This window comes from Dioscorea cayenensis, chromosome 8 (genome assembly GCF_009730915.1).
Source record: "Dioscorea cayenensis subsp. rotundata cultivar TDr96_F1 chromosome 8, TDr96_F1_v2_PseudoChromosome.rev07_lg8_w22 25.fasta, whole genome shotgun sequence".
Classification (NCBI taxonomy): Eukaryota; Viridiplantae; Streptophyta; class Magnoliopsida; order Dioscoreales; family Dioscoreaceae; genus Dioscorea; species Dioscorea cayenensis.
This window is the reverse complement of record NC_052478.1, coordinates 9477576-9489172: the sequence shown is the minus strand read 5'-3', so window position 1 is coordinate 9489172 and position 11597 is coordinate 9477576. Positions and strand designations below refer to the sequence as shown.

At 44.1% G+C, this 11597-nt stretch overlaps 1 non-coding gene across 1 annotated transcript; it reads left to right on the top strand.

The window, feature by feature from the left end:
* The first annotated feature begins 7379 nt into the window (after positions 1-7379).
* LOC120268011 lies at positions 7380-7486 on the top strand. Its single transcript, XR_005538681.1, has one exon. It is a non-coding gene; the product is annotated as a small nucleolar RNA R71 (small nucleolar RNA).
* The last annotated feature ends 4111 nt before the right edge of the window (positions 7487-11597 follow it).

The window sequence follows — 11597 nt, the reverse complement described above, 5'->3', positions numbered from 1 at the left end:
AATAGAGTTGCAATGAGCTCTAGAGATTTCAAGTGACAAATCTCTTCCTAATTATATACCTAACCCTTTGGTCCAGGTGGAAGGTCCCTAACCACGATTAAGCCCTAGATACTAAGATCACCTCAACGCTTCACTCCGTTGCACGCGCAACTAAGCCCCAGCGGAGGGTCATCCCTTAGACCATTCACTCTATTATGGGCGTAAAGAACTCGAGGAACGGAGGTAGAATCTATCACGCCGGAGGGGAAAGGGGACACTCCTGTACCTCTCGACTCACCCTCTCAACCCTCTCCAACCTAGCTTTGTCTAACGCTCGTGGTGTGTTACTCACTCACAAGATTACCAACAAGAACTCTCAACCCTAGTGTCACTCTAGGGGATATGTTCAAACAATCAAGCATTCAAGGTTGGAACTCACAACAAACATCAATTAATTGAAAGCATAATAAAGAGATTCAATGAAACAAATACATCCTAGGGTTCACAAACACCCAAGTACCCGGTAGGGGTTTAGCTCTCCATGGAGCTAAGTACAATCAAAGAAATAGAATGTAAAAGCAATGAATCCATAGAGAAACCCCCTTGATAGTCGTGTCGATTGTCTTGTGAAAAGTCCTCTACTCGTCGTCCAAGGATTCCCTTATCCGGTATAGGATACGCCTCGACGGAAGCTCCCCTACCAACCTTCTTCCAAAGAAATGACGATGTCGGAGCCATAGAACCTCTCCAAAACCCTAGCCAATACCTCTCAAAACCCTAGCCGAAACCCTCTCTCAAGTTGGGGAAAAGATGGAGAAAAGAATGCTGAAATCGGGGCTGAATCGGCTTTAAATAGGGCTGGAATCGGGAATCCATACGCCCCTGTGTGTGCCCCTGTGGAATTTCCACACGGGCGTTGGTAATTTCCACACGCCCGTGCGGATTCTCTGAAAATGTCATTTTCGGACATCTATGAACAGTAACTGCTACAGTGCCTGCTACATTACTCTGCCAAAATTACTCCCGAATCCACTTTTCATCGAGGTAACATAAACGGGCACACGTTTATGCCGTGGATCGCTTTGCTTTTTCAATGACGGATAAGTTGATGGAAATCTTGTTCTATGTGCATAAGTCGGAGTGCTTGAGTGTGACTGCCCTTGTGCCCCTCCAAATGGTTGTGCAAAATCAAATACGGGGAGGTTGGCACACACTCTAGCATCTCGCACCCGACTTATATCTTCGCGTTTGAACTTTAGCAAGATTTCCTCCAAAATTGGTGCTTTGTGATCCACATTAGCTTCTTTCCTTCATAATTGCTTTCACAACCCTACCTGCATAAAAGTAACATAAAAACACACATATTAGTGTAAAAACCCGAGAAAAGTAATGCTCAACATAAGGAAAGAACACTTCGCATTCATATCGCACAAGCACTTATCAAACTCCCCCACACTTAAGCTTTTGCTTGTCCTCAAGCAAAAATTAAACATTCTGTGCATCAATAAAGAAAATATTGAAAGTACTTGGCCTTAGGTTCACCAAAGTATACAAAGAGAGCATTCTACAAGTAAGGGAAATTTCAACACTAATTATGAAAGATCGAAGCTCTAGTTAAAACTTGAATAAAAAAGGACAACAAACCCAAAATCGTGAAAGTGTGTGGACTCACTCAAGTCAACCCAAGGTATACTCCTCAAATCTCTAAGTATAAGGGACTTATTTATCTACAGCAAGAAAGTAACAAAAATTTAAAGATGGTAGTAGCTTCACACATTCTCTAAGGTAGCCCTTTACCAAGTGGCCGCTAAGGTGGCTTTCACACTTTCGAGGTGGTAGCTCTTTCTACCGGAGTGGTAGCTTTCACTCATCCTCTGAGATAGCTCTTTCTCTCATTAGGGCATAACTAGTATCTGACTTATGAGAGTATCTTCATACTACATAGTTGGTAGCTTTTTCCACCCAAAATGCAAAACAAACAAGAAAACTATTTTGTTCCTTCTTTTCATCATTCATTTTTTTTTTCAGAATTTAACACAAGAAACAACTATAACTAGTCCCTTTAACATCGAACATGAGTTTCCAATAGAGTTTAAAGAGTGAGTAGTGCACTGAGTGTAATTCGGGCAAAATTCCTAAAAATTCAAATAAAACTAGAGCATGAAGATATTCAATGTTAAAAATTCTCCTAAACTCAAGAATACAATCATTGCAACTAAGGTGAACCGCCATTAGTTATGTGAGCATGTATAACAATCAAAACTAATATAAAAGATATGTGCACTATGAAACTCCCCCTCCCCCGCCCGCCACACTTAAGTTGTACATTGTCCCCAATGTACACATGCAAGCTCACTCATAATGTATATCGATGAAGAATATATGTGGAAGAAGCAATCAAAACAACACTCCCCTAACTCGTAGTGTCGTGTTTGATGGGGCTAAGTCCTTGGGAGTAATGTTCCGACGGGTTGTGAAGCTCACACGGGCAAGTACCGAAGCACCTTGGCCGTGCCCATGACAGAGTCTCAATTCCCATGATGACAAGACCATCTGCACGCATACACGAGAGGGTTCAGTAAAGCTCAATAAAACAAAAAATAACTCGAGTATATATAAAAGATAGACAATGAATACAACTCGAGATGCAAAATGAAAATAAACTCAGAAGGAGAATCCTTTCTGAGTGAACAAGTCTAAAATAAAATGCAAAATAAAGAAAATGCAGAAAAATAAAGTCAAATGTCGGTGTCACGCTCTGTCGGCTCCTCTGCTACTGCTGGTGGTGGGGGAAACATAGGTGGATCCACCGGTGCTGGTATAGGACATGGGGGTGCAGGAGATGCCGAGGGGGGCTGAGGAGTCCTCGGTCGAAAGACAAATGAAGAGACGACGTCTCGCACTAAGATCTGCTGTAATACATCAAAATGTGCTATGAACTCTGTGTACTGAGTAACCTGTGTAGCCCTAATATTGGCAATCTCTGCTCGAGCCTCAGCCACCTCTGTTCGTATCACTCCCACCGCACTCTCGAGCCTCTCGAAGCGATCATGGGCTCGAGATGGTCAAAACATACGTACGGGGGGAGCGTCCTCTGCCGCCGAAGGTGCCTCAGTCTCCATCGGTGCTGACTGAGGCTGGGGAGCAGGCTAGGAAGCCTCGGCATGATCACCCTCACCCTCAACTATCTCTGGAGCTGGTAGCACCAACACATAAACCCCTGTCCAAACTCTACGGACCATGCCCATCAATCTCAGTGCCTCTAAACTCAGGGGGGTAGGTATACTCGTCTTCTCAGTCCCACGAATCGCATCCAAAAGACCCATGCCCAGCACTAATCTAGTAATGTAGGGGCCCGAGAAAATCGCTCCCAATCTGGCATAATGCCCCTGATGTCTAATGTACTCCGCGATGATTTGTCCTAAGTGAATCGGTATGCGCTGCACCATCGAGTACAAGTATAGAAGCTCCTGTCGGCTCAGAACACCAGTGCCGTCACCACGGCCATTCACCGACCTACTCATGATGGCATGTAAATATCTGTATGCAGGTCGGGAAAGGCACGTGGCCTTGGACACCCCCGGCTCGTACTGACCCTGACCACATAGCACTCTGTAAGCTCTCTGTGGGGTCAAGGCTCAAGGATAATCAGTCGATAAATGAGAGTACTCCTCAGTGTCTGTGAATGCCTCCTCATACAAGCCAAGAAGAACTGAAAACTTAGTAACGCTCAAGATATGGTGGTGTCCAAATACTCTGAACTGAATGGCATCAATACTATCAAAGCTCGAATAGGATCTGTCGAAATCAAATGATAACAAGACCTCCAGTGCGAGCTCTCGTATAGTTGGCTCTCTAATAGTCAATAACTTCCTCCAACCACCTACCGATACGAGATCCTCGACCTCGTCTGCCAACTCGTTACCCTACTGCAGATCTCTCAGTATACTCGTATAAAGGAATCGAGTTTGTCCAAAATGAACTCTCGACAGCCGCTCAAAACGAACCCTGTGCTCCGGAATGGTGAAACTCATGTCCTCAGACTCGGAAGATGACTCACGCGGCCTCTTATCAGCTTGCTTCTTTGACCGGGGTACCATAATCTATAAAATTTGAGAAGAAATCGGTCAAACAAGATGATAAATCATTACTGTAGAATTCCACACGATCGTGTGGAATTTCCGCACGCCCGTGTGGATCCACAGGGCATGAAAACCCCGCACGGCCGCGCCTTAAAAATCCAAAAATAAATCTTACAACTACTTCTAACTTTGTTCTAAACATGACTAATCCCCCTAATTGAAGAAGCGAAGAGTGTCTGACAGGATTCATCGAATTAAATCATGAATTGACGAAGAAATCAAGAAAACAGAAAAAGAGAGCTGACCGACGAGTTGAGATGAGAAACTTAAGATTCGGCCAGAAAACCTTGCAATAACTCCACCAAATTGACACGAGGACGTTAGGGAATGATGTGAGGGCGTTCTCAGAGGAATAGAGGATGTGAACAAGGAAAGAAATGCCTCCTCTTTAAAAAGAAGTCGCACCCCTTGGCGTTCTGTGCATCCACACGGGCATGCGGAAATTACCCATACCCGTGTGCCTCATTAAGAGAGCTCCACAGGGGCAGATGCACGCCCCTTTGCGCTCTCGGGAGAAACTCGCACAATCTTTGAACGCCCCTCCACGGGCGTGCAGAAATTAGGCACGCCCGTGCGCCCAACCAACAGGGGCAGATGCACACCCCTGTGACTGCTCTGGACATCCGAGAAAATCTCCTAAGTGTTTCGCACGCCCGTGCGGCAATTACGCATGGGCGTGGACATTCATAATCTCAACTCGCAGGGGCAAGCGCACGCCCCTGTGTCTTCTCAGGATGGCAAGAGCTCCTCTGCAGAGATTCGCACGGGCGTGTGGAAATTACCCACGCCCGTGCGGTTTTCACAAGGTCGTCCACAGGTGCGAGTTCACGACCTTGTGCGTTCTCGGGATAATTTGACAAACTCTGCAGGAAATCACACGCCTGTGGGGAAATTACCCACGGGCGTGCGATATTCTCATGGTCGTTCACAGGGGCAGCCGCATGCCCCTGTGCCTTCTCTGGATTAGCTCGCAATATAAATCCACGCCCGTGCGTTTTCACTGGATGCCTTAGAAAAACCTACAGGCTCTGCAGAAAGTTTCTGAACATGGTGACACACTCAGAGCCTGTCCTAGTATGCAAGTTTTACCAGTAAAAAACATGGAATAAAGCTCAAACGACACAACTTCGCCAATTCCACATGAAAACACACGATGAATACACAAAGCCCACAAGAAAATCTCAGCAAAAGCATCTAAAAAGCAAGACACCAACACTTAACAAATTATTCATGTAAACAAACTAAACTAGAAGATAAGAAATAGTACACACTTGGGTTGCCTCCCAAGAAGCGCTTGTTTAACGTCACTAAGCTTGACGTACCTTGTCTTACCTCACGGGGGTTCATAGATGAAGGTTGCCCTCTTACCCATGACTTGAAAGCATGATGTGCAAAGTCTCCTGAGGATAGAGGGTGAATTATCAGGCTTCGGACCATCTAGCGATGGTTCATCCAACTCCTTTGGTTTACAGACGTCTCCAATAGCCTTGGAGTGTTTCCGGTGAAGTCTCCTAGCCCTCTTCATTTTCCGGAGCACCTTCTTTAAGATCACCGGGGTAGATGGTACTTCTTCCGTCGAACCAAGCATCATTACTTCTTCATAATCCTCCTCTTGGTCGAACAAACCCTCGTATGGGTCCGGATTGAACATTTCCTGCATGTATTCATCAACAATCTCATCAGTAGTGTTTAGAAAGTATAAAGTATCATCAAAATCAAGAGAATACCGCATGGCTTCAGCAAGGCGGTATGTGAGCTTGTCATCTCCAACCCTCAAAGTTAGCTCTCCGCCATCCATGTCAATCAATACCTTGGAAGTCCGCAAGAACGATCTCCCAAGTATCAAAGGAACATCTGCATCCTCATCGACGTCTAGCACTACAAAGTCAACCGGAAAAATGTACTTGTCCATCTTGACAAGCACGTCTTCAATGATGCCTCTCGGATGTCGCACTGTTCCGCTAGTTGCAAAGTCATCCGAGTAGGCCTAGGCTCGCCCAAGCCTAGCTTTTGAAAGAAGGTGTATGACATAACGTTGATACTGGCCCCTGAGTCCGCCAATGCCAATTCCTCACCTAGATTGCCAATATTACAAGGAATGATGAAGCTTCCCGGGTCTTTCTTCTTGTTCGGCATGTTCTTTTGCAATACCACCGAGCATGAAGCATCTAAAATCACTGAAGCACTTTCCTCCAACTTCCTCTTGTTAGTCAACAAGTCTTTCAAGAACTTCGCATACTTAGGCATTTGGGCCAATGCCTCAACAAAAGAAATATTGATGTGGAGTTTCTTGAACAAACTCAGGAACTTCTTATACTGTTCATCCCCTTGGTCATTTTTCAATCTAGAGGGATAAGGGATTCTTGGCTTGAAAGGTGGGGGTGCCACCTCTTTCTCTTTGCTTGTTCCCTCTTCTACCTCTATAACCTCGGGTGCGTGTTCTTTTGGCTTCTCACTCGGAAGCATAACTTCAACCTCACGACCACTTCTCAAAGTGATCGCCTTCACGTGCTCTCTAGGGTTGGTCTCTGTATTGCTCAGCAAGCTTCCATGTGGCCTTTTAAAGAGAGACTTCGCAATTTGCCCCACCTAATTTTCAAGGTTATGCAAAGGGACAGTGTGGTTGCGAAGTGTAGCCTCGACTGATTCAAACCTTGTATTTGCAGATTGCACAAATCTAGTCAAGTGCTTCTCTAAGTCATTCATTCGGGTTTCCAAACCTGAGACTCTGTTTTTCACCGAGGGGCTTGTTGTTATTGTTGGAAACTCGGTGGCCCGATGGCCTTTTGTGGACCCTGATTACTCCATGAGAAATTAGGATGATTCTTCCAACCCGGATTGTAGGTATTGCTATATGGGTTTTCTTGAGGTCTCATGCCATTACCTACAAAATCAACGTTCTCCACCGAAAAAACATCACCGATAGAGATCGGGCAATCGGAGGGAGCATGTTCTCCACCACACCCGGTGCAATTAGTCACGGCTGCCACTCTATTTGAAGTTAGAAGATCTAACTTCTTACTCAAATTTTCCACTTGAGCCGCCAATGAAGTTACCGCATCTATTTCATGGAGACCGGCCACTTTTTTCTTCTCCCTAGCATTCCATTGGTAGCTGTTTAATCCCATTTCTTCAATTAACTGACGGACCTCATCGGGGGTCTTGCGACCTAAGGTACCTCCTGCTGCCGCATCCAAGAGTTTCCTTGTACTCAGATTCAAACCATTATAAAAGGTCTGAAGAATCATCCACTACGGGAATCCGTGTTGTGGGCACTTTCTCAGGAGCTCCTTGAACCTTTCCCATGTCTCGAATAGAGACTCCAATTCCAACTGAGCAAAGGATGAGATCTTGTTCCTAAGCTTTGCTGATTATTCGGGAGGGAAATAACGGGCCAAAAAAGCTTCTACCATCTCCTCCCATATGGTAATTGACGCTCTAGGTAATGAGTGTAGCCACTGCTTCGCTCTCCCCTTTAGGGAAAATGGGAAGGCTCGCAACTTGATTGCATCATCGATCACCCGTTTATCTTCAACATATCACACACCTCAAGAAAGCTCTCTATATGACTGTTTGGATCTTCATCGGCCAAACCATTGAATTGTGCAGATTGCTGCAACATGTGGATGAATGCAGCCTTCAGTTCGAAGTTCTGAGCTGTAATCGGGGGACGCACAATACTCGACTGTGTCCCCAACACTGAAGGTCTAGCATAATCGGATAATGTTCGCTGTCGCTCATTCTGTTCTGCCATGTTTTCAGATTCTTCCACTTCCAAATCAGCTAAATTAGATTATTCTTGCACAGGTTTTTTCCCTTTTCTTCTAAGTGTACGTTCAGGCTCAGGATCTCCTTCAATCAATATTGAAGGATTCCCTCGGGTCATAACCTGGAGCTGCACCCAAAAAGAAAGAAAAAGACATCAGAACAATGATAGAATAAGAAGATATGAAATAGAATGTATGGTGAAATAGCTAAGAAAACAAAGTGCAAAGTATCTCTAAACGCCTAGTCCCTGGCAACGGCGCCAAAAACTTGACAAGATCCCCTTGCGTATATCCCGTAAGTACACGGGTTTGTCAAAGTAATAATCCCGGATGATCGGGTATCGAATCCACAGGGAGTAGGGAATAAAAACACTTAATCCGCTTTTTAGCTATGTGAAAGATCAGTAGTGATAAGTGTGACAATGATTCAATTCTCAAAAGTAAAAACAACAAGTAAGAGAGCACGAGTAAAGGAGGAGGTAAGGCAATCGATAAAGATGGGGTACTCAGATAATGCTCCGCCTAGGACAATTGTTTCAAGTACAAGAACCCTCTATTATGCTTCCTAATCAATGCAATGGTGAGTCGTGGAAATCCTTAAATACATAGTCCCAAATCTAAGGTCAACTATGCCTAACTCTATACATGTCCCGGAAGAGAGATTAGATAACCTCTCAACCTCGCACTCGAATAGAGTTGCAATGAGCTCTAGGGAATCCAAGTGATAAATCTCTTCCTAATTATAGACCTAACCCTTTGGTCCAGGTGGAAGGTCCCTAACCACGATTAAGCCCTAGATACTAAGATCACCTCAATGCTTTACTCCGTTGCACGCGCAACTAAGCCCCAGCGGAGGGTCACCCCTTAGACCATTCACTCTATTATGGGCGTAAAGAACTCGAGGAACGGAGGTAGAATCTATCACGCCGGAGGGAAAAGGGGACACTCCAGTACCTCTCGACTCACTCTCTCAACCCTCTCCAACCTAGCTTTGTCTAACGCACGTGGTGTGTCACTCACTCACAAGGTTACCAACAAGAACTCTCAACCCTAGTGTCACTCTAGGGGAAATGTTCGAACAATGAAGCATTCAAGGTTAGAACTCACAACAAACATCAATTAATTGAAAGCATAATAAAGAGATTCAATGAAACAAATACATCCTAGGGCTCACAAACACCCAAGTACCCAGTACGGGTTTAGCTCTCCATGGAGCTAAGTACAATCAAAGAAATAGAATGTAAAAGCAATGAATCCATAAAGAAACCCCCTCGATAGTCGTGTCGATGGTCTTGTGGAAAGTCCTCTACTCATCGTCCAAGGATTCCCTTGTCCGGTATAGGATACGCCTCGACAGAAGCTCCCCTACCAACCTCCTTCCAAAGGAATGACGATGTCGGAGCCGTAGAACCTCTCCAAAACCCTATCCAATACCTCTCAAAACCCTAGCCGAAACCCTCTCTCAAGTTGGGGAAAAGATGGAGAAAAGAATGCTAAAATCGGGGTTGAATCGGCTTTAAATAGGGCTGGAATCGGGAATCCACACGCCCCTGTGGGTGCCCCTTTGGAATTTCCACATGGGCGTGGGTAATTTCCACATGCCCGTGCAGATTCTCTGAAACTGTCATTTTCGGCCGGCTGTGAACAGTAACTGCTACACACTCTAGCATCTCGCACCCGACTTATATCTTCGCGTTTGAACTTTAGCAAGATTTCCTCCAAAATCGGTGCATTGTGATCCACATTGGCTTCTTTCCTTCATAATTGCTTTCACAACCCTACCTGCATAAAAGTAACATAAAAATACACATATTAGTGTAAAAACCCGAGAAAAGTAATGCTCAACATAAGGAAAGAACGCTTCGCATTCATATCGCACAAGCACTTATCAGTGTGTGTGTGTGGGTATATATAAGTTGAGTTATATATATATCAATGTATATATTATACACATATATAGCCACTCAAGCCCATCCATAAACTCAACTCATGGATGTTATGAACCACTTAGATTTCCATGTGTATACATTGATCGGTGTCTAAATGTGCATATTTTCATTATATTGTTTTACACACTTTGAATGTATTTTTTTATGGACCAATGCCCATTTTAGGCTCAATTTGGTATATTATTATCCACATGGCATGGAAAAGATGACTGGGGCTTAAGAACTCATTGCAAAGTGTTTTTGAGGTGAAATGGGCGAGTTTTAAAGAGAAGTACTATATCATATTCACTCAGCATATTCACTATAGCAGTACTGTAGCACCACACGGAATTTTGTGCTGCTCTCACATGTGCCCACACCGAACAGGTTGAAAGGCGTGAGAACACTTATGCACTCGCATGAGATACCACATGGAGCGCTCTCAGAGCTGTGCAAACAATTCATGCGCCCGCAGAAGAACTATTCATAGATGCCCGATTTTTGGGCTATAAAAGACTGACTCTAGGATTTGAGAGGGGGCTTTTCTATCTTTTGGTCGCCCCTTGAGTGGTACTTTAGGCAATTTGAGAGAATTTCTAGTTGAGTTTGGGAGAGATCAAGCCAACATCTAAGCATCACGCTAGGCCACTTGGAGAGATTCAATACGGCATCACTCATCTTGTTGAGCTTTGTAGGAGGAAAGGGGGAGAGCTTCATCAACTCAAGAGGATTTCGAAGAAAGAAGGAGATTTTATGATTTATTTGTTTTATTTCCCCTTTAATCTTGCTTTGCACTTCATTATCATAAGAACTTAAACCCCAAGGCCATTACATGTTGGTGAACCTTGGGATGATCATGTGATCTATTAATGCTTGATTTGGTTTAATACATTGTTTATGTTTATGATTCAATCTATAAACATGTAAGCAAAAGTACCATATGGACAGGTGAATGTGGTTTTCTCTTCATCCTTAGGAGTGACTGGAATCGAAAGATATCCAAACATCCCACCAAGGAAATAATAATATTGGTGACCAGACAACTGTTCCAGCATCTGATCATGAAGGATAGAGGATAGTGATCTTTGCGGGTAGCATTTTGATAAGTGTTTGTGTACTAAGAATACAAAGTATTCTTTTCTTACGATGAGCATTACTTTCATAAGATTTTATCGCTAATGCATGTGTTTTTGTGTTCTGTTGCGCATATAGGGTTGTGGAGCCAAATAGAGAAGAAAGGAGCCAAAGTAGATTGTGAATGTATTGCGTTGATGGAATCTTAAAGTGAACACATGAGAAGATGGAAGTTGTGCTCGAAGACATATGAGTGTGTGCCAACCTCCATTGAGATCAGTGGATTATGTAAATTGGAGGGGCACAATGGCAGTCACACTCATGTGTTACGACTTGTGCAAAGTTAGCAAGATTCCCGTCAAATGTGCTTTTACTTGAAAAAATGATGCGATCTTCGGCATAGAAGTGTGGCCGTTTGTGTTGCCTCGATGAAAATTGTGAATTCAGGAATGTTTTTTGGCAAAGTATTGTATCAAATCGATGTAGCAATTTACTGTAGCAGTTGCTGTTCGCAGACCGCCGAAATTCAGATTCTCCCAGATTCACACAGGCGTGTGGAAATTCCACACGCCCGTGTGGATTCCTGATTCCAGCTCAATTTAATGCCGTGATTCAGCCTGATTTCAGAATCCTTCTTTCCATCTTTCCTCCATCTTTTGAGAGGCTTGAAGCTAGGGTTTAGAGTGGCTTTGGCAAGGTTTTTTGAG